We start from the raw sequence: 25,487 nt of genomic DNA, 5'->3' as shown, positions 1-25,487 counted from the left end.
ACATGAACACTATGGTAGATTACATCCTTACAAACAACGCACAATATGCTACAACATAATCAAGATACAAAACAATGATGTCAAAGTCCTTTTGACCTTTAAAATCATAGGTCTAACTTATTTGGGACCTTGGTTGTCCTGTTTGACCTTCTCAGTGGCTTTTGATTTGGTGACTCAAGATTCTGACCATTTGGATTCTCTATCTCAGGAGGTCTAGGATTTAAATCATTAACTCCAGAATTTACATTTTCTGACTCCAGACAACTTGGTTCACTCATATCAACAGAACTTGGTTGTGGAACAAACTGAGTTGGTGTGAACTGTTCAGATTTGGTGGGATTGACAGATTCACACTTATTATCTGCACAAGTTATTTTTAACTTTATAAGACACAGGTCCTGTACATTGAACAATTTGACCTGGTATCCATTTTTCCTTTCTCCCATAATTTCTTAGATACACATTCTCATTATATTCAAATTCTCTTCAATGGATGTTTTGTCATGATTTAATGGAACTATTTTTGAATTGGCATCTGAAAGTATTAAATGGCAAAAATCTTTTTTTTTTCTTTTGATGTTACCCTTTTAGTTTCTTTAAGTGCTAATGATGTTAGCAAAGTTGTTTGATGATCACATTCCTTCTTACTAATGTATTTGAAATTGCCATATCACCATAATCATTTATTAAGTTACAAATACTTTGTTTAGGCAACTCTGACTGATAATGGACTGCATCTTCTCCATCTTTTATATTATTTTCACAAAGGGTTTTATTTCTTATTTAATATGGCCTTAAGTCCTCATTCACTGACTCTTCAGGCCAACCATTCTTACAGTACTCATATACTTTTATTAAGCACTCATCTTTTGTGTTTCTCTTTTAATATCATTCACATTTATATTGGAGTTATCCATGATAGTGAAGAGAACAAATACATCTTCTGGTACATAGCTCAGGCTTTGGTTTTTTAAAGGTAATCTACTAAGACTATCTGCACTATTCTCAGATCCAGGTTTGTATTTCAATTCATAATTGTATGCAGTTAGTGTGATAGCCCATCTTTGAATTCTTGGTGAGGCATGCTCAGGTAGGGTTTTGTTTTCTCCAAATAAACCTAGCAATGGTTTATGATCTGTAAAGATGGTGAACTTCCTACCAAACAGAAACTTATGAAATTTCTTAACACCAAAAATGATGCCTAAGCCCTCCCTATCTAACTGAGAATAATTTTTCTCAGCCTGATTCAAAGATCTACTGGCAAAAGCAATGGGTCTGTCACCCTTCTCATCCATGTGGGACAAGACTGCTCCTACACCATCTGGTGAAGCATCACATGTTAATACAAGTCTTTTCCCTGGGTCATAGTGAGTTAGTAAGGTGTCAGCAGACAAAGCCTCTTTTGCTGTATTAAAAGCAGCTTCTTGTTGTTTACCCCAGTGCCAAGTTGCATTTTTCTGTAGCAGCTTGTACAGTGGTGATAGTTTACCAGACAGATTTCCTATGAACTTTGCATAGTAATTTATCAAGCCCAAAAAAGCTCTTAGTTGTTGGGTATTTTCAGGTTTGGGTGCTTCTTTAATGGCTTTTGTTTTCTCAGGTTGAGGTCTGATACCTTGCTTGCTTAATATATAACCAAGAAAACTAATTTCTGTCAGCATGAATTGACATTTATCTTTGTTTATCTTTAAACCTTTTTCACCAACAATTTTCAATACTTTATTAAGTGTTTTAAGATGTTCAGTGTCATTCTTACCAGTTATGTACACATTGTCAAAGTACACACAAACATTTGGAATGTCCTTAAAAATACTGTCCATGACAGCTTGGAAAATTCCAGGGCTAGATGATATGCCAAAACATAGTCTTTCATATTGGTAGAGTCCTTTATGTGTGTTTATTGTCGTATAGACTTTTGAATCTGGATGCAGTTCTAGTTGAGTGTAAGCATGACTAGTCTAATTCAGTGAATTTGTCTCCTCCTGCCAAATTCAAAGAAATTTCCTCAATGTTAGGTATAGGGTACCTATTTAGCTCAATTTGCTTATTCAGTGTAGTTTTATAATCTCCACAAATTCTTATAGAACCATCCTTCTTTAACACTGGCACAATGGGCGTTGCCCAATCGGAATAGTCTACCTTCTTTATGATGCCATTAGATTCCAATCTACTTAGCTCATTTTCAATTTTATTCCTCATTGCATAAGGTGGAACTCTAGCTTTGCAGTATCTTGGATTTATGTCTTTAATGCTTAACTTCACTGTTCTATCATTTAGTAAACCTGAATTGCCAAAAACACTTTTATTTTTAGATATTACTTTATCTAGTGAAGTAAGACTAGATTCTTTTGCATTGGTCAATGAACAAATACTCTCCCAATTTAACTTAAGATCACTTAACCAGTTCCTACCTAGTAATGGTGGTCCATTTCCTTCAACCACAAGAAGAGGAAGTTTAACACTTTGACCATTATAACTTACATGAACTATACACTCTCCTATCACCGGAACATTGTCACCAGTGTATGTTGTTAGACACTTGTGACATGGCTGTAGAGGCACTGATCCTCCTGTGACAGCGTCCAAGTCTTTCTTTGTTATGACTGTTAGAGATGCTCCAGTGTCAAGTTGGAAGCTGATGCTCTTACCGTTGATATTACCTGGTACATTGATGGGAGCATGACTTATTGATTTCACAGAGAACAGGTTGAAATCCGGCTGCGAATCAGTTTGAGCATTTTTACAGGTAGAGTGGTTCATTGGTTGGGTTAGGTAGTCTTGGTGAGAGTTAACATAGTGCTGCCTTTGGTTGCGGTACTGTCTTGACTGGCTAGATTTAGCAACAGACGAAGACTTTGCAAAGCAGGCCTTGGCAATGTGACCTTGCTTACCGCACTTATAACAAGTTGCTAACTTGAACTTGCACCGATGAGATGCATGGGGACCTTTGCATCGATGACATTTTTGATAAATATTACTAGATTTAGATCTAGGATTTGAACGAGCAGGCTGTTTAGCATAAGTTGGAATGCTCTGATGGGGTTGATGTTTATTGACTAACCTGCTGTTTACTGCATGGATCTCTGAAGGTGCTAAAGATCTCGCCGCATCAGATGACTGCTGGAATGAAGTTGCAAGTTGTATTGCTTTTTCTAATGTTAGATCTGACTCGAGCAGCAACTTTCTTTGAACATCAGGGCTGTTTACACCTGTCACAAACTTTTCACATAGTCTGTCAGACAGCGTATCGCCGAATTCACAAAATTTACTTAAATGACGTAAAGCAGCAACATATTCTGATATTGACTCGTTTGGTTGACGAGTCCTACTGTCAAATCTAGCTCGACATAGAAACTTTGATGGGGTAGGCGCATGGTGGTCTGTTAGCAATTTGCTCAGCTCGTTAAAGCTCTTGGTAGTTAGACTAGCTGGTGCGCATAAGTCCTTTAGTAGCCTAAATTGTTGAGGCCCTATGACTGTTAACAAAATAGCTCTCTTTTTGGCTTCTATCGTCACGTTGTTTGCTTCAAGGTAAAAGCTTAACCTATCTAGGTAATCTTGAATGATTTCATCATTCGAATCAAATTCTTTTATTTGGCCATACAGCGCCATTATTCTAGAAATACTTAGCTAATAAGCTCTAGCAAACCTCTTTTTTGTGTAAGTAGGTGCTCTTTCTAGTAGATTTTTATCCTCGTCGCCAAAATGTAATGGATTGACGATAGAAGCAGGTGGTTGTATATAACACGTTTATTGGGTCTAACTACATGACGATAACCAGAGAGAGGAAGGAAGTACAATGCACAAGGGACATCACTCAAGATAACAATATAAATATAATACTAATACAGAAGAGTGAGTTCCCTTGACCTCACAATTATCTCAATCTATTACAATGAACACGACAAATAAATAAAAAAGTACAAGCCATAGCATTTGTCACGAGGTTTTCATGTCTTTTTAAAAATGTAGGCTCATCGCAAATGTCACGGATCGATATAACAGAGGCGTAGCGACCTTCCCGGCGCCCGGGGACAAACTATCTATTTGCACCCCCGCCTCGAACTTTTGATTTGAACCCCCCTCAAACTTTTCGATTTGCACCCCCTCGAACTTTTGACTTGTACCCCCCCCCCCCTCAAACTTTCAAAATGTGTTTTTCCAACCCATTTTGGCGCCCTCCCCCCTAAGGTCAGCGCCCGGGGACATATGTCCCCCCCGCCCCCCCCCCCCCCCCGCCCTCGCTACGCCTCTGCGATATACTTACTTTTAACATAGTACGTGTAGTACTTTTTTTTAAATACCTTAAAAAATTGCAGTTCGATTATACTTTAACGTCACAACACATACATGTTTTAATTATACTCAGCCGACAAACCCATAATTTTAGACAGAGCATAATATGCAACACGGAAGCAAGGTATTTATTGTATATTCACTCAGAAGCACTATACAGGGATAAAGTTTATGCTATCTTGTTATGACAATTACAGTGAAGTATGTATCATACCCTATAGCAGAGGCGTAGCGACCCTTCACGGTTCCCGGGGACAAACTTTCGATTTGCATCCCCCTCGAACTTTAAATTTGGCGCCCACCCCCCCTAAGGTCGGCGCCCTGGGACATATTTTCCCTCCCCTTCCCTACGCCTCTGCCCTATAGGGCTGATAAGTAGGTCAATAAACAGTTGTATGGCTCAAGCAGGTTTTATTGAGACGTAGTACTGTTTAGTGACCTACTTACCAGCCCCCATAGACAAGCCATTTTTCGTCTATCCGTGAACCTAAAGTATACATGTTCTGTGGAGAAAATGTTTCCAGATCAAATCAACTTTGGCGGGCTTTATGTTCTAGACATGTATAGCTAGTAAAATATACATGTCGTAAATGTAAACGCGGTGTAACACATGCGCGATTTCGAAAGTTCGTTTTCCGTTTTAATTTTATAATTTTATTGTATTAAATGCCATGAAAAAGTAGAATCAGCACCCCCCCCCCTCGCTACACCCCTGATCTATCATCTACATCATTTTAAGTACGTAAAATCGGCTGGCTAGTAATGTGAATGGAAGGTGACTCATTAAATATTAGTAATTGTTAGGTGGATTTATGTTGGTACACATCCATTGACTGATTAAAACACCCAGTGCTCTTGGTATTTCTAAAATTATGTTGAATGCAATCTAAAATTTGTAGCCTATCAGAAGTATGGTATAGATAGTATTGATAACTATTAATTATTAATTTTAATAATTTATCGGCCTAAATAAAAATTCTAGCCTAAAAGAAGTTTCATCACAAATGTGCCAACTACATAATTGAATTATAGAGGGATAGTAAGTAATATAATTAAAGAAGAGTGTAAATTGTCAATATAGACTTTTTAAATTGTCATTAGCTGTTATAAAAAATAACATATAGAAACTTAGATATCGTGACTTATATTAAATAATCAATTAGTAAACTAACTATTGAGCATAATTTTAAATGTCCAGATGATATTTATTAGGCTTTTAAATTAATTAATTTATTTTTTGAATAATGACCATATGGCATAACAACATAATTGGGCCTAACCATTACTTGCAATTGCATTTAACATAATGCAATTATTTACTATTATAATATAATTAACCATGTTTATATTAAGCTGCTTAACTAAGAGTAACTACTAAAAATCTAAATCAGTAATGGATCCCAACTATTTTAAAATTTAGACTGTCTAGCACTGAAGAAAATCTTGTTGTTAAAATATCATTGTTTGTGTTTCCCTGCAAGGACTACAAAAATATTTCTCATTCAGACGTTTATTAGAAGAACCTTAGTTGTCAGTAACATTCTCTGACATTACTTATATTAAAAGAACTTTACATTTTTAATTTAAAATAATTAAAGAGTATCAAATATTTATCTTTCAGCTCTAAATGTTTGATCAAGCAGATACATCCTATTAATTTAATAACTCTAGCATAATAGAACAAAGAAAATGAAAGAGCAAGTGTGTCACTGTGACATCTGTGCAAGAACTTTTTCATCTTTTGAAAGATTACAAAAACATTGGAATAAAAAGCACACAGAAGTGCAAGCCATAAGCTGTTGTTTTTGTGATTTTATAGTTAAAGAGGAGCCATTGCTTGCTACACATAAAAAAGAATTTCATCCAAAGGATAGGATGGCGTGTGAGTTTTGTGCATATACCACCGGAAAATGGAGTAAGCTGAAAAAACATCACACAAAAGTTCATGTGGTTTTGTATAAAGAAAACCTTGCTGCTGATTTCCAAAAGAAAAACTTCAAAAATAAAACAGTTTTATCTTCATGTAAATACCCAACAGGTTACAGATCCACTTCTTCAACTTGTGGAAATGTAGAAGTCAAGTGCTCAATACTGAAGGAGAAGGAAAATGTATCATCAACTAATGAAAAGACAGCTGAGTTTTACCCCAATATATACAAAACAAGCGAACAATTTCAGTTAAATCATGAAAATAAAATAACCACACCTCCAGCTGGGAAAAAAATGTGAATGTGCTCTAGAGAATTGCAAAACTTGTCAACTATACCATAATGGTAAACAGAGAGTGATTGAGCTTTCAGCTGAGACATTTGTGTGTGATGTTTGTCAAAAATCATTTGAATCTTCTTCACATTATTCTTCTCATAAAGTTATGCATACTATAATGAAGTGCTACATATGTTGTCACCGCGATAAAGGTTTTATCGGTGCAGAAGAATATAATCTACACTTAGTAACACATTTCAGAAAAAAACCTTTTAAATGTGAAATATGTACAAAATATTTTGCAAATAAAAGTTATTTAAAGATTCATATAAGGAGGCACACTGGAGAATTAAATTACAAATGTAAAAACTGCAACTATGCAACAAACCAACAAGCTGGGTTAAGAGAACACACAAGAATACATTCAAACACTCGACCATACAAATGTCAAGTTTGTGACTATGCAGCGGTTTGTCAAACTGCTTTTATTCATCACACCAGAACTCATTCTGGTGAAAAGCCATATTGTTGTAATTTATGTGATAAGCGATTCACGCAACGTATTATCTTAATCCGCCACAAACAAAAAATTCATTTAGCCTAATGATTCAGTTTAAAAAAGTTAAATTCTGCAATGACATAAAGCACAATTTTACTAAAGTTAGTGATGTAACTATTCTACTTTTAAAAAAAATAAAAAAATACTAGACTTCAATTTTATGTGCCTGATACAAGCTTTTATATTTTTAGACATCTTAATATATTTTTCTCTACCTAAAGAGGATTTAAATTCAACGAGAAAATTCAGTTTTTGTATATGTATTTTAAATCATAACAAGTAAATTAATATGTGGATTTTCTGATCATCTTAATGGTCATGATTAGAGCTCTACTTCATTGCAGAAAAAGCTAACATAATATTAAGAACATTATCTTTTTTCCCATTGGTTTCAAAATGCACTTGTTCAATAAAGCTATTATTAGTTTTTAATTTTAAGTCACTGCATTCTAACTTTTAAATTTCTTTCTCAAACTATTAAGGTTTTATTAAGTATCCTAATGTTTTTGCATTTGTTTGTTCTAGGCAAACTTCATCAGAGAATTTATTGTGTTTTTTCCAAAAAAAAAGATAAATCAGATCCTGAACTAGGAAAATGTCCAGTTGAGGTTGTTAAAAAGCTACACATTTGTAATATTTACATAAACGTTTTTGATAGTTTAGTACCTCTGTCATTACATCAGTTTGCCCATACACCTTAGCAACTTTATACATTTATGTAGTTAAAAAAAAACAAATGATTAATAAATTCACCTATCACACTTCATTAAATTGCCATTGAGTCTAATGATTCACATAAAGCAAGCTGAGTTTAGCTATCAAGACTTAAACCCCAGAATTATTGATCTATGTTGTTATTTATCAAACTTGTGCAACAGTTCTACAGTTAGATTTTAAAGTGTATACTGTACCTTAGTTCAAATATGTGTTTCTTTTATGCCTAGTCATATCCAACACATTTTACTAAATTACATGTAACTAAGATGAGAATTTCGCTCTTTATTCACATTTTCATATGCATTGTGTACAATGAAACCTGCTAATGATAGAGAAAACATGCTACATCCAGCTGACATTATAACCGACTATAGATAAAAATCATTAGTGTTATCTGAGCACAGAGAGTGCTCTTCTTGTGCAGTTGGGCTATAGAAGTTTATGGCAAAACCTTTTTTTTTGGAGATAATGACTCACGACTGCAGAACATCCATAAGTCAATCAATTTTGTAAATTTTATTTTACTTGAAATTGAAAAAAATAGTAACACAAGTGCTAAAAATGTCAAATGTTTTCTTTATAACTGGAGTCCTAACAAGCAAAAGTTATCTGACACTGACCTTACCTAACTTGCAAGTAGAGGCTTTGGAGCATCAATAATAATGAAAACTGGCTCAGAAATACTAAACAGCCTTTGATTCTATCGGTCACACTATACTTCTAAAAAACTAATTCCATACACATTTAGCTCCCTTAAACTTACTCTATAAGCTATTATAATAGTAATAATTTGGATTGTGCACTTTTTGTGCAGTTGGGCTATTGAAGTTTATGGCAAAACAATTTTTTGAGAAAACGACTCACTACAGCAGAACATCCATATGTCAATAATTTTTATAAATTTTATTTTACTTTTAATTGATAAAAAATAGTAAAACAAGTGTTTAAAATGTCAAATGTTTCTTTTGTAACTGGAGTCCTAACAAGCAAAAGTTGTCTGACACTGACCTTCATCTACCTGGCAGGTACAGGCTTTGGAGCATCACAAGAGAGTAAAACATCCCAGCATTCAAAACACATTGGCCTCATTGGAGTTTATGTTAACATACAGAAAGTGTTGTTAAAAAAATAAATAATAAAAATTGACTTAACTTCAGCCGTTTTATTTCTTAAAATTTTCATTATCAAATGATTCACTACTTTAGAATTTACATTACAAGGCTTTTTTTTTAATAATAAGGAATATTAAATTAAAACACAATGAAAATTCACATGTTAAAACTAAGATACCAAAATGTAACAATTGCAGCTTAAGTCTTTCTTTTCTTCAAATTTATAATTTTTATGCTGTTTTAAAAAATTAAATGTTAATTTATGATATTGAAATGTGTCATTAATCTTTAAATTAAATTAAATTGTATAGCCTATATGAATAAGTGAAGAAAATTATTTTATACTCTTTTCAATCACATAGCATGCAGAGAGAAGTCTGAGCTTTGGCATAAAGTTCATATTGAGAAGGTGTGAAGAAAGATAAAATCTATATATAACAGGTTACAATTGCATTTAAATAAAATTTAAAAAAAACATCTAGCAAAAGTAAGGAAGTGACCATAAGCCTTAGCAATGGTTGGAGCAACATAAAACTTGGGGTTAGTTCCATAAGACATGTAAATAGTGGGGGGGGAGAGGACATTTTTACATATGGTCTGTTTGAGTTATACATTACAGACAGTAGAGTTTGATCATATGATTTGAGATTCTATACCTCTCAATATAATTATTAAGGACATTTAGCAAATGATGAAAAAGTTTTTACAAAAAATATTTTGTCTGCTCAGAAGTTTTGATGTCACCGTACCTGTTGGCCAGATGCCATTGTGACTGCCGGTCTGATGTCATTGTACTTGTCTAATGCAGTTTGTTTTACCTGTCAACATGATTATCTTTCATGTTGCTGTATATCTGACTGAGCTCTTTGTGAGTAGTGTAAATGTGTAAAGATATGAATGAGAATTGTGTTACAGTAGTTATATTGTAAACATCTAGTAAATGTAAATAATACATTTAAGTTGAACAGCGTGTTTTATTTTAGTTAGCTTCTGTTATTGTTAATGTGTAATTGGTTTGATCAGAATTGGTAAACTTCATTGTCCCAATGAATGTGCATTGTCAATTTTATATAATTTGAAAAGAATAGGCAAATTAACTGTGTGGCCTGAACAAAACCATGCGGGTATAAAAATAAAACCCTGGGTCTCTAAAGTTATAGCTTACTTCTCCTATCATACATATTTACAAATAACACAAAAAGAAGTAGGATACAATAGAAAAAAAATGTACACATGCAGCTGACATAATAGAATAAATTTCTTTTTTACAGTATGTATAATAATTATCAAGGTATACTCTTTGAACAAAGAACCTTTTCATAATACAAATATAAAAATGTATTAACTATGACCCACTATTGGTTAACCACTAGTTAAAGTTATGTGCAGAGAAAAAATTATAAGAAATTTAATAATAATAATTTGCTATAGATATTGATTGTTTATGTCAAAAAATGAAATTAAATAGGTTTTAAGTCAAGATAATTTTTTTTTGACAATATAAAAGTAAATAATTAAAAGAAAACATTTCCTTACCAACATCACATTCCTCTATCTTACTTATAGAATTAATTTTTTAGAGTATTTAAATTAGATATTTTAGAAAATTTTTTGAGAAAAACATAATTTAGACTACAACTTCAAGAAAATCTTTAATGACAAATAAATTAATTTTCACATGTAAGTAAAAGATCTAATTCTCTACTTTCTGTCAAATGTTGAGTAATTTCCGTTGATTGGAAGTACTAATTTACGCTATTTCCGATTTCTCAAAAAACGAATGTAAATTTATAAAGTACTAATAATATTCTGCACATTTTATTTGGCGTTCACTGGTGTGCAATTCTTTTTTCTACGAGATTTTATTCCAGTTTAAAATGTTTAAGTATTATAATGGATTAAAATTCAAGTCTATATCCCGAGTTTGCAAACCCTGTTTTTTATATATAAGAATATTTGAGAAAGTTTAGGGGAGAACACTACCGGTTTATTAGTTTTGTGACAATATTTGTACATAATAGAACTTGTAATTTTTTGTTCTCTCTTAAATTCAAGTCCTGTTAGCCAGGGAGAGATAAAAAAAAATTGGAACTAAATCAATTGTTGTGAACAGGATTTATATTAGTAACAAAAAACATGGCAGCCTCAAGATTTAAAAGTCATCAACAGCTCCCATAATGTAACAATTGTAAAAACTTTCAATGCTATTTTATTTGTATGGCTGGGAATTAATATAAGTGCATGCATGAAAGTTGTGTGTATATGGATTTATTAATTTGTTTACAGGTAGTGCAATGAAAGCTAGGGGACGGTACTGTTACTCTACTCAACTGGCTTAGGTTTTTTAAATTACGGAAAGAACACAATACTAATGATGTCATCATCCAGTTTTAGAATATAATTTATAATGAAATGAACTTTTTCATTCAAATTTGATTTAGACCTAGATTTTATAAATTTACTTATCAAGACCTACACTATGAAATGTATACAATTTTCTCGGTCAAACTAATAGAGAGGTTGCTCACACGTGACCAAAACCACATGTTTACATCCGCCACCATGTTGATGACCTAGCCTAGCACTGGTCTTCTCTATGTATTTTATATTGCTAGTCCTAAGTTTATTTTAAAAACCTGCCACCCGCAGAACAGCAACAATATTTAAAGAAACTTAAATTATTCAAGCACCTTTTTTTTGCTTTTTGTCCAGCTGATAGACAATATGAATATAATAAATAACTGACCAAAATGTAAACATCTATCGGAATCTATCCAATCAAAAGTGAAAGCCACAATTCCAGAGAGTCAGACTCAAGAATACCCAAGATTTTAGAATTTAGATTTAGCTGTATGCTAGATCATTTTAAATACACAAAAATGCACTTGACTTTACAGATGGACTTGTGATTATTTATGAAGACATTGGAAGCCTAGGGTTAGTAGTTGTGGCCAAAATAAGATCATTCTTTATTATTTAGATCTAGTAATATTTAGTTAGTTAGCATATTTAATTGATTATTATATTATATTCTAGTGCCCAGTACTAGACTTAGAAGCTGTCACACTGTTTAAGTGTTAGATACTCAGTAGATAGATCTAGATGATTAACTCAAGTCACATTACATTAACTACGAAACACCATTTACTTTATGAACACTGTTTAAACTTTTAAATTTTAAAGCATGACTTAAGATCACACAATTTCTTAAATTTTGCCATGTCCTCTGAATTTCCTGGAATCCTAGAATAACACTATAAAATAATGTTAGCACTTAAATTTGCTACTCAAAATATTTAGACTACATACTACTATATTTAATAATGGGCCTAAATATGTTTTTTAAATTATTCTTACCCATTCATACCCTATTAAAATATAGAACAAGCTAATACTAATTTTAAAAATATAGACCAAGACTCTAGGCTAAAGCAGGCCTAGCTATTTTAAATTTAATTAGATCTAGCTCTGACTAGATCAATAATCTGACAGTGTATGTCTGTCTAATGGAACCAGTCATTCAAACAATACATTAATTTTGATTGCTATCACTAAATACAATTAGGCCTATTTAATTATATAAGCCCTAGTTTAACAGTATTAGACTATAATTACTTAATGGACATCAGCGAGAAAAGTCTCAAAGGTATTAGAGAGGACCATAAATTAATTTTAAAACCTTGCACGGCATAGTTACAATTAATTAGAGTTATAAAATCCTGTCTGTCTGGTTTTTTTCGGACTTTACTAAAGATTGGATGTATTTTATGTTTTTAATATTTTCGGTAACTAAATAAAAATTTAAAAAAAAAAGCAAAAACAATTTGGTTTTCACGTGTAATGGCGACATAAACAGTGGCATCTTGCTATTCGATAGGCCGCCATAAATTTTATTGTATACATTTTAAGCTAAAAATAGAAAAACTAGGTCATGGTGTTAAAATTTGCATTGTTATTTAAAAACTTGATCTGCAAAGTTTTGTAAACAAAATAACTATAAAGTGGGGCTGTCAGAAATCAATCACGGAGTTCCTTTACAGCCAATCGATGCTTGTCTTACGAAAGTGAAACATCGGGTTATAACTTAGGCTTGATGAAAATAAATAGAAATGTAGCCTTAAACTCAACAAATTATTTTCAAGTTCTCTGGATTTGCAACATTTTTATTCCATGTCAACAACATTACGGAAGGATTTTCGTCAACTCACTGGTGTCCATTAATAATTAGAACCTGGAGTGGATTGATAGTTGATAATTAGTATACTTCACCAGTAATAGTTTAGTTAAAGTTAGACTCATAGGCCTAAGCCTTTTTGTCTCTTAGTATTTGTGAAGGCCAAATATATTTTAAATTTTATTATAGATCTAGTAATACGTTGTAAAAAAGTGTTCTGAGATAATTTAATAATTAAAATGTTTATAATCCTAATATATAACTCTCTTCTGGGAGACGTTAGAAAACAAGCTGTACGCGCCTCTTTTCCTCTCTATCCCTACACCCCCATCCCACCCCCCCCCCCCCACCGTCTGGTGAGCTTTGGTGTACGCTAAATGTTTACAGTCGTAGAGCCGGGTTTGGTGACGCCTATTAGGGGCAGATTATTTAGTTTGAAACGATTTTAAACTTAGAGGAGGTAACTAAGAGGAGGCTGCTTTCACGGGGGGGGGGGGGAGGGTTTTTTAGTGTTTTAAAGCAACTATTTTCAGTGTTAGCATTGGTACTGTCAAATTCCCAAATTATGAATTATTGAAATGTAGAAAAAACAACAACTAAATAGCTGTGTATGATACACCGCGGGTCGGCTCGTTGTTTATAATTTGCTGGGTAAAACTCCATTTTAGCATATTTTAGCTGAGCGTATTTTGTTATATTATAAACACAACCAAAACACAAAAAAATGTTAGGAAAACACTAAGATTAGAATCATTAGATGAATAGATCTAGGATGTACTTAGTATTTTTTTATAAATGTGTTTTAATTAGAAAAGGTATAAATTGTTAGGGCCTATAAATAAGCATTAGGTGCCTAGACCTAAAGTTTAAATTGCGTATGAGCTTGGCGGGGAAAAAATCCCTACATGGTCAAGGGTTCATCGTGAGTTCACATTGACTTTAATTATAATTATCAGCATACATCATAGCTTAGGGTAATTATTACTTTATTAGTTCATGTAAGTAAATTATAGATATAAATCTAGTATCATGGCTCATGGCTTGCAATTATTATGTGCTTCTACTTCACCCATGGCCATGAAAATCTTAACTGACACAATCATATTTTCAAGAAGAAAAAAAGTTAAACTAGATCTAGATCTGGTTCTTAGATTAATTACAATTCAATTAGATCTAGATCTAGTAGTATACTAGTTTACTAGACTAGATCTAGTACACATTCAACATTCCAAATTTTGATTTTTTTTCAGGTTTTGACAAAATTAATTTAAAAGACTAAACCAAGTAAAGAAATAGGCCAAGTGATTTACTAACGTTAGGGTGTTTTGGTTGTGTTTATAATAAAATACCCTCAACTGGAGGTGAACGTGAAGCGGGGAATAAAATACGCTAAAATGGAGTTTTACCTAGACGTCTAATAGTTCTATAGGCATTCCGACTTCCGCTGTTTCGATTCGGTATTCAACATCCGGACTTTTTGATGCAGTCTTTATAAAAACTCGCCCTTTTCCGAAGAATGCCGAATCTCACTGTTGGAATCGAGTTTTTAGAAATATTCGATATAGATATTCTAGTGTAGTCGTATTATATGTTTCAATTAGAAAATTACCGCCATTATGACAATCTTTAAGCCGAAATTGATCGCACGATTCTAATGAGTTTATCTCGCGAACATGTCCCGTACGGTGCTGTCACATTTTAAATAAGTTTACGTATTAAACACGTTACAAGTGTCTAGCCATTAGTTGTAAGTGTCCATTAAATAAACAAATATTATTATAATAACGGTTTTATGGCAATTACTACTTCTGCTTACGAGTTATCATACATGTCAAATCCCCGAGCAAGCGCTTCAGCCTTGACAACGCCATGGCATCGGTTTAGCACCGCATTACCTATTATCGATAAAATACGCGCACTAATGCCAATGGTGTAGTTTTCGAAGTTGGAAAGAATTTAAATTGTGGGTGGCATTGTTAAAACTAGATAAAATACATTGATCAAGTTATCTATTAAAAACGACAGGCAAAAAGCTTAGGCTTAAATTAACTAATGTCGAGCATTTCACACATTATCTACTTACTTACTTAGATTTAAGGCTAATACTAATAGCATTTAATATACTATTAGGCCTATACTTTATACTATAAATAAGTTATAGGCCTATTTCTTAGTATAACTAATGCTATATACTATATGTATCGATTGATAAAGTAAGTCTGGGCCTATTATTGGTTATGATAAGTAAAGAAGCTTGGTGATAAACTTATTTAATTATTGTAATAATTAGGCCTATGCTTATGACATTAGTAAATAATAAACAAAAGGTGCAGCAATTGACATGGGGGGGGGTACTAATTAATAAGGCAGTGAATTTAGAATGACATGAAAAAGGCATGATAATTATTATTCATAATAATTTAGGATACAATTTTTACATTTAATAATAAAAAGTAACAAAAAACAAATAACAACAAACAACACGGATTTAAATCACTGCATGTTGCCAATATATATTCATATAAGCAGATAGACAGGGAAGCTGTAACTTCTGATTTGGTACAATTAACACTTAGCTTAATAAACTTTTACAAGAATTTTAGGTTTTTCTATTGATTAGTAATTTAGTTGTACCATAATATCAATAGGGCCTTATAAAGGCCCTAGTATATTAAAGTAGTTTCCCTTTCGGACCTGTCAATCCATCATCCATAAAGCAGCTGAAGTAGAGTTTATCTGTTTCTTGACCCATGCACATGAAGTGATGGTGTGGTTAGCTCTCTGCCAAGCTATCTTTACTTTCCCTTGGGCCAGGTACTCATCTGAGCTTGGTGGATGCTGCACGATGCACAGACAGACTAGTCTGAGATCTGAGCTTAAGACTTGCATGTTAGTAGTTGAGTGCTTTACCACACCATCCCTAGTTTTATTTTTCAGCATTCTTCTTATTACATGCTTCAGTATCAATAACCAAAATGTATCCTATCTATTATAGTAACATTCTGGACATACGTCCGTTGCAGTCACTATAATTACTATAAAAGGGTGCAACACCCTTTCATAGGACTTTTTAATTATATGCAGTCATACTTAATATAATTTTTTTCTATATTTATATTGCCCCCACCCTCTAGCAAAGTTTCAATTTTAATATAAAAAAAAACCATAGACTTTCAGTCTGCATATTGACCTATATAGAACAGCACCCCTCACTTTAATTTGACTTGATTAGTTCTAATTATCCTTCATCAAATTTTGATTTTACTTTCATATTTCTATTGCCCACACTCTCTAGCACTATTGTGCAAAGTTTTATAATTATATCTCGAATAGCAGCAGTGGTATGCAAGCCTAAAGCCAATCACACAATTAAATCCGATGTTACAGTGATATATAACAGGTTTAATACATAACTTTAAAAATTCATATAAAAAAACTATTAGGCCTAGAATGATAAATTTGGTATTTTTATCAATGGGGTATATTATAGGATTAATCTGTGTACATTTTATCATTCTATGGTAATAATTAGGAAAAATATCCCAACATTCCTAAGTTCTACAACCTCCAATTCATTTTTGTGACCTCCGGGCTGATATTTTAGAAGTTCTATTAATTTTAATGAGACCGACTTTCAAATTTAGCCTTCATTCTCCAAAGCAAATTTTAGAATGCTTTTCTGGCATATTTAGCCTTGCCACTTATGGTTTGTTGTTATGACACGGAAATCCCGCCATTTTGCGCGTGGTAAACATTTTTAAATGTAATTAGTTGAAGGTCTCTGGAATTTGGCCGAAAAATCGCCGGAAATCAAACGTCCGGTCCGGGCGCCATATTGTTGTTAGCAACCGACCACGCCTCCAAGTTAGCGAGAAATACTACTAGCTGTCCTTACCTGATTGAAAAATCATGTCGAAACATCACACCACCTCAATAAATATTTGCCAAAAATTGATTGCGTTTACTTACACTCCTATAGACTATAGACTAGCTGTCGATCTCTTTCCGATTGGTGTAATATATTTTTTTTGCTGTGGAATTAAGAAATTATTTAGAATTTCCAGTTCGAGTACAACAGCCTTTCACACAGCAGATCATAATTTTTAATTTTTGGATAACAACCTCTCTATAGAGTCCTTTCATATGACGTCACGTCCGTTCGTGATACCTACGCCCGCCGCCACAGTGGTGTGCATCAGACGTAAACACAATCAGCTGTTCGCCAGCGCTGGACGTGTTCACCAGCGCTGGACGCGTTCACTGTATGTAAAGAACTGCACCCGCGGAAAAGGAAAAATACGTTAAAAAACTTGAACTTTTAGGAATTGAAGGTCCTTATACTGTTATTGACAGTTTCGTATAAATAAATATGTGGACAAAATTTCTAAATAAAAATACTGTTAGTAATACTGTTTGCGTTTAGAGTTAAAGTAGCCGAATCTGATCAAATGCAGTTCTCGATACTTTGTTTCAGGTAAGGACAGTAAAATAATAAACTTCATTTTAATTATAAAAGATAACTATTAATAAAACAAATATGCTCGACCTTCACAAATACTAATAGTAAAAGACAAAGTCAAAAGTAATAATAAGAATAATAAGATCTAATAGTAGGCCTAATACCTGGCTCCGCTGGGTAGACATAGAATCTAGAATCTACTTCTTTACTTAAATTTAATTACTTTAGATCTACATTCGATTCAAAATACACCCATAATAAATCAAAAGTAGTCATAATAGGCCTAATAATTTAAAGCATTTAATTGTCTCTAAGATCTAAAATCTCGCTCTATTATCTAATCATTTTTTTAGCAAACGAAATTTTCTGAAATTGAAATAGATTGTATGACTAGACTTAGATCTAGAATCTGCTACTTAAATTAAATTGTAAAAACTTTATACAAGTATGTAGTTGATATTATTGTAGTAGAAGGCTTTAATAAATTACTAAGGCCTACCTACTTTGTTGTCTTTTTACAGCAATATGTATCTGATACTGGACTGAGTTTAATTAAATTCAAATTCATATCTAGTAATTGGTCTACTAAGTTTTTTTAGCCTAGTAGTACAATCTAGATCATACCAGCCAACAACAAATAACCACATTATTATTATTTGGTTAATGATTAGGCTAATTTTTTTTTTAAATCCACTGTTTATAAAAGAAACAAATCAAGCTAGAAACATTATAAGTGAGATGGTTTAGAATAATAACAATGGACCCAGTCTACAATTGATACAATTGCAGGTCTACATAGGGCCTACAGTCTAGTAGTTTACAGTAGGCACCTAGTGTGTAGCTAGTATACTAGTGTGTAGCTGTCCAGAGTTAAGATTCTTAATGCCTTAATGCTTTCCCCTGATAAGCCATGTGTGCTATAAATGACATAACATGACATCGAGGTGAGAAATGTTGAGGGGAGAGCAGTGGGACTTTCCCCTTTGTTCTCCCTGCTGGGCCCTGAGGGTCAAAATTATATAAGAAATACTATCTCTGTGGGGCTGGGTATCACGGAGGTGAGACATTTTCAGGGGAGGGCAGGGCAGACTCCTCTTAGGTTTTATTGTGGGCTAGATACAGGTGGGGGCAGCCATCATGAGGGTTGAATGTCAGTATTAATGTGTCTGATTACTTTCCTGCTGGATTATAAGGGTCTTAAATTGTATAACATGCTACCCAGATTGGTTATTACCCATGGATTATATTAGCCGTTGTAGTGTGGGTTTTGTAGGAGTTAAGTGGTCTCACGTTTGCTACAGTAGATAACCTATAATATATTACTGCATTTGATCAGCTTCGTCTACTTAAACTCTAAACGCAAACGGTATTACTAACAGTATTTTTATTTAGAAATTTCGGCCACATATTTATATTATCCACGAAACTGTCAATAACTCTATAAGGATCTTCAATTCCTAAGAGTTCAAGTTTTTTAACATATTTTTCCTTTTCCGCGGGCTCGATTCTTTACATACGGTGAACACGTCCAGCGCTGGCGAACACGTCCAGCGCTGGCGAACAGCTGATTGTGTTTACGTCTGATGTACACCACTGTGGCGGCGGGCGTAGGTATCACGTGATTTAGGTCACGTGTTTGCAAGGACTCTATACTTTAAAAAACAACATAATGACAATTGAACAGCCGAGTTTTTAACGGAATAAAAGTCTCTTAATCAGTGTGTGTATTTAATAATAATGGTGTTGTGTTGACTAATAATGTATATAGATCTAATTTGGTTTTCATTTTTCTTATAGGTATTGGTAGCCTGTTATTTTAAATGTGTAGAATTTTTTAGCTTTTTCTTTGCTGTGTCACTAATATCGTCCCAGAAGTAGTAATGTACAAAATGTTTTGACCAATAACTATTATATAAATTATTTTTTCCAAATTAGTATAACAGTAAAAATATATAGTATAGGCCAATAATTCTAGTGAAACGGGTACCCAATGTTAGTGTAGTACAGTGGTTCCCAACCTTTTTCGAGTGGCGACCCCCTTTCATAAAACGTAAGTGACCCGCGACCCCATATAATTAACAAGCCGAAATTAGTAAATAATATAATAAGCACTAAATTAGTATTTTCTAGTAGACATTCAATATGAATTATTCGTGATAACTGTTTTAATACGATGATCAAAATTACATGCTATTAACAAGCATTAACTAGCATTAACAATTAAATTTTGCAAATTTAAGAATTCATCTCGTTATTTATCGGCAATGCTGGTAACATCAAGGAAAGCAGAGAATGGATGACAATGCAGATTCTTCTTCTTTCAGCTCAGGGAAATAGCGCCGCAGTTCGTTGTCAAGAGATTCAAGATGCGCAGAATCCTTTAAAAATTTTATCTATCACACCACACTGCAGAGTTTCTCAAACATGGCAGTATTTCAAATATTTATTTTTCCTCGCCAATTTTGCAGCTTTGATAAAAATGCCAAGAGATTATCATGAAAAGAGATAATATTCGTTCCTTTATCAGGTTAAGCTTAGGTTGATGTTCGAATATATCTGCTAGGTATGATACTCTCTCCAACCACACCATGTCGTTAAAGTATATCAAAAGGTCTTGTTTCCTTGCACTTCCAAGAACATCTTGATTTCTTCTTTCAATTCAAAAACACGATTGACATTTCCTATTGACACTGAAAACATGACGCACCATGAGTACAATCCCCACAGCCGTTTTCCCATTTTAATCCTCCAGTTTCAGAAAACGTATTTATTTTCTCCATGATATCTTCACAAAACATCAACTCTTATTTGCTAACATCTGAATGCATATATTTCACAAAGACAAGCAACTGCGAACACGAACTCACGTCTGTCGATTCGTCAACTTGAAAATCAAACAATGGTGAAAGCTTAATTTCATTCTAAATTTGTCTTTTAACATAAGCCGCTGCATAGTATTATTAGACAGAGATATTTGTTGCATCTTTACTGCACTGGAATCCCCAAGAATTAATTTTACCATCTTCAGCATACATGGTTTGATGAGATTTTCCCCTTTGTGTGAGAGGTTTTTTGCTTGGCAATTTCTAATACTACTTCATATGATGCTTGCACTAATGCTGTGTTTCCTTGGTGAAAACGTTCTGTTCGATCAAGTCTCTGACGTTTGCAACTAGCTTCATGCCGACGAAAGAACTACATATCTTTTTTGGTGTGTTTCGAATGACTCGTCTCAAATTGACGTTTGGAAGTTTTCATAGACTCCTGACTAAGAACAACTTTGCACAGCACAAATTGTTTATTCTCTATTCCACTTCCAGTGCTGTTAGTAATGCCGAATTTCCAATATTTTTCTAAATATTTATGTATTTTATTCATTGCTAGAGTTTAGCCTACCAGTAGACGACCCCCCAGAAAGCACTTCGCGACCCCCTTGGGGGTCGCGACCCCCAGGTTGGGAACCCATGGTGTAGTATAATCAACGAGCTACAGCAAACAAAAAGGTAGCTGACATCTGTGGCGGAACTAGAAAAAACGGGCCACCCCGCAAAAAAATATTTTAGGACCCCATATATATATATATATATATATATATATATATATATATATATATATATATATATATATATATATATATATATATATGTAATATATATATTTATTATATATTATATATATATATATGTAATATATATATATATATGTATATATATATATATATATATAAACAAAATACGAACAAGGGATACTCATTGCTGGCCTGTTTTCGGGATTTTTTTTTTTTTTTGAAAGGCTCTTTTTTTCAATTTAAACAAATTACTACATCATGCCATGTGTGTAAGTGCATTAGTGTGGTTTGTGAAAATCAGTTTTGTTATTTCTGCTAGTAGACCTCTTGATTTCTTGTAGGTTAAAAAGAATATATATCATGAAAGCTTTGTATAAGTGATGGTGTCTCGTGTTAGGTTTATTTTTGTGTTTATTGTTTTATTTATATTATTAATTTTTTAAGTATTATTAATTTAATACATTTCATTTTTATACTATGTCATTCTTTAGTAAGCAGTTATTTAAAAAATAATTAAGAGAAGTAATTGCTTTTTAATTTGTTTAGTACAAATCTATTAAAAGGAGCTTATGATCACCCCTATTTGACTATTTAAAAAAGGGAAATAAGTCAGGGAAGTGGTTTGAACGTTCGCTTATCTTTGATAAGTTTAATTGTTTAAAAATAAAGGGGAAAAGAATATACAAGAGCGTGAGGTGGAGTCTATAGAATAAAGATAATCCAACTGCAGCTACGGTAATCTTTTTACAAAACAACAATCAAGTCAAAAATGCAAGAATTTTTTTTTAACTATAAAATAAAATTATTATGGTCGGCTGTGGGCCCCTAAATGGCGTGGGCCCCCCCGCATTGCGGGGTCTGGCGGCACTGTACACTGTAGTTCCGCCCCTGGCTGACATATTAGTAGTTATTCTCACTAAACACTAATAATGTCATAAAAAGCCACCACCCAAATTCTCATTATATCCCACCCCCCCCCCAATTACAAAAACAAGTTATTAAAAAGTCTAGTGACGATTTAAGCGCAATTTCCTTATGTTATCTAAAAATAGCTCTGTCGTAGCGTAAAGCACACACGGGGACAAAGCCAGGTCACATGAATCCTCGCTGCTAAGCCAGCCCGCGCAGCTCGCTGCTAAGCCAGCCAGGTCACATGATTTACCCTCGTCCTCCTTCGCCTTCCACTGCCGATTTTGATACAGCAGGGGTCTCCAAACTTTTCAGCACGAGGGCCGCATTAACTATCAAATATCAGTTCGGGGGCCAGTTTTTTCCAGAATCTCTTTGGGGTCGCGGAGCCCCCCCCCCCCCCCGCCACCGAAGAACATATTACCCCCCCCCCCCTTCCCCCAACTAAATATGAATTATATAGAAATATATATATAAATTTCAGCGACTCATCCATTGCAATTGAAAAATGGCGAAACTTGCTTGTATTTTTCGCTATTCGAGTCACAATGTTTTCACCAATGTCTGCAACACGGCGGGCAATGGTATTTGCATCCAAAGCTACATTTTTCAAATTGTTTTAAATTTTCTGGGCACAGTTCCTCAGCCACCTCCAACAGACATTTTTTCCATGGAAAAAAAAATCTCCGCGGGCCGGACGAGAGGACCTCGCGGGCCGCATCCGGCCCTCGGGCCGTAGTTTGGAGACCCCTGCTATAGACCGTCAGTTTCCAAAAGGGAACTTTACTTACTTTACTTTAGGCATAAGAAAGTTATTGTCCATGTTCTAATTGAGGGAATGAACTGAGTAGATCAAGCATTATCCAAGTAGAAGTAGAGCCATTTGATATTTAGACGCGCTTTGTGCTCTATGAGCTGTGTATTTGGACAATTATGTATCGCCAGGTCACCCACCGGGGATGTCATTAAAATGTTGACATGTCCATACTATATTGAATCAATCTGTGACAGCTAACAACAACCTAATACGTCTACAACATCAGATTTTATGCACTACAGAAACATTGAATTGACAAACAAAATGGCTACATTGAATAAAATTGGTATACAAACTGCTAACTTAAAGTACCCAAATTGATCTTTGTAGATAACAAACGTCAAATATTGTAAAGTAAAAAGACACATTATGTCAGTGAGACATATATGAAAATGCAGACACATTTTTGTTTCACGGGAGTAAACTACAGTTGAACGATAGTTAAAACTAGCCGTCGTTACACGTGAATTATAGGCCTATATATTTTTAATGTTATACATGTTTAAGAACAATATTTAATAAAATATTTATTGGTCAAAACGCAATGTGCTTTACTACACGTTGAACAATATTAGTGACAAAGTAAAGAAATAATTAAATAGCTAAAAATCCGGCACATTTAAAATAACATAGGCTACCAATACCTATTAGAAAAATTAAAACCCAATTATAGTCTATATATTATTAGTCAACAGAACACCTTACTAAATCAACATACTGATTAAGAGACTTAAATGATTCCGTTGAAAACCCGGCTATTCAATGGTCATTATGTTGATTTTTAAGTAATTTGTATTAGTTTGACCGAGAAAATTGTATTTATTTCATAGCGTACGTCTTGATACGTATATTTATAGAATCTAGATCTATATCTAAATCAAATTTGAATGAAATAGTTCATTTTTTTATACTCTAGAATCGGAAGATGACTCATTTAGTTTGTGTTCTTTCCATGATGTAAACATGTGGCATGTGACGTCATCGTTTCGTTCTTGTCACAACTATAAACACTTTTCCGGTTGTATAGTTAAAATGTGTCTACATTCGAATATGCCTTTATTTTTCTTCTTTAAATAAAAATTAGGTTAGACATTTAAAACATCTACCATATTATTTTCAATAAAAATCCGTATCAAGTTCTCCATATATCGCTGAAGATTCTGATGTGATAGCCTGTGAAAATATTTTGCGTACAGATATATATATATATATATATATATATATATATATATATATATATATATATATATATATATATATATATATATATTGAGAGAGAGAAGTGCGCACATGGGCTTTTATATATTAGGATAATCCCAGTGGATTCAGGAGGGTGATATGTGATACGTCATTTGGAGTAACAACGGAAGGGCAAGACTTTTCTAATGGGACGGCGTAGCTAAGTGGTAGATCGCTGGCCTGCTAACCCGACAGTCTCGAGTTCGAATACGCGTCCATAGCTGAGTGGTGGAAGATTCTATCTTCAGTCATATCATCTGTTATTGATGCTGCTTTACATTCAGTAAAACCTAACAAGATCAGCTTTTGTTTTACAACATTCACTTGAATTCATTGGCATATTCATTCTGTGGTATATTTGTATTGTTACGTGTAACCCAGTTCTACACAGTGCTAACCTCTATGTCATGTCGCTACATTTCTTTTTGAAAATTTTGTGTCCAAACTGCACAAAATATTAACATTTTACACAATTAGATTTTTAAAGTAAATTTGGCAAGTTCTTGTTTTCCAAAGCTTACTCATAATATCCACTGAAATCTTGTCAAAAGACTGGACATAGCCTCTACAACATCACACAGATGTTTGAATTCCTTGTAGACAAAAGTTAATATAATATTAAAACATAAATTACATGTAAACAATAAGGTGAACTCCATTATCTTTGCAAATGAAGACCACAAAGGGCTAACAAAAAAATTAGAGTTTGCAGACTACGTTAGCCTCACACGTGTTACATTTTGAAATAAAATTAGCATTATATTAAAATTGGTTCAATCCTTGATATGTTGGTGTATTCATTTAGTTACCAGGTCGAATCACGTTTTCAGAATAATTTAAAAAAAAATGCATACCAGTTTTGAAAATGTTTTTTTCCCCTTGTAATTCTATTTAATTCACTTTAAAGCATTGAAAATCACAGAGTTTGTATTGAAAACCGTTTACTATTCTAATACTGAGTGACGGAACAAGAAAAAAAGCCCCCCCCCCCCCCATGCATATATATTTTAAAAATTGATTATGGTTGGCTGTGAGCCCCTAAACGGGGTCTGACGGCACTGTAGTTCCGCCCCTGGACCTATAGTATTAAAGAATCAGATGGCCAATGTTATAATTTACGCTGGTTTCACATTCTGACTCACACTCTGGCTTTGATCTGTTTCCTACTCGGTGTTGCGCAGGTCGCCGTTTGACAATTCTTCAATAAATGTTTTACTTTGTTCAGAAACCTATTGTTTTTGTTTGAATGTCTCTACATTTTAGACTAGGCAGAATAGTTATGTAGGCTTGTTTTGTGTGGTCAGACAAGGGAGAAACTCGGGCATCGTGAGCATCTTTTTCTGTCTCTAGCAGCACAATGGGATTCTCTGGCCTGTGGGGAAGTACCAGGCATAAGGCTAAACTGTTGCTTCCAGCACTCTCTGTGCATGAT

Source organism: Physella acuta, unplaced genomic scaffold, assembly GCF_028476545.2.
Source record: "Physella acuta isolate Inbredline_101_S28 unplaced genomic scaffold, ASM2847654v3 ptg000139l, whole genome shotgun sequence".
Lineage (NCBI taxonomy): Eukaryota > Metazoa > Mollusca > Gastropoda > Physidae > Physella > Physella acuta.
This window is presented reverse-complemented; position numbering follows the sequence as displayed.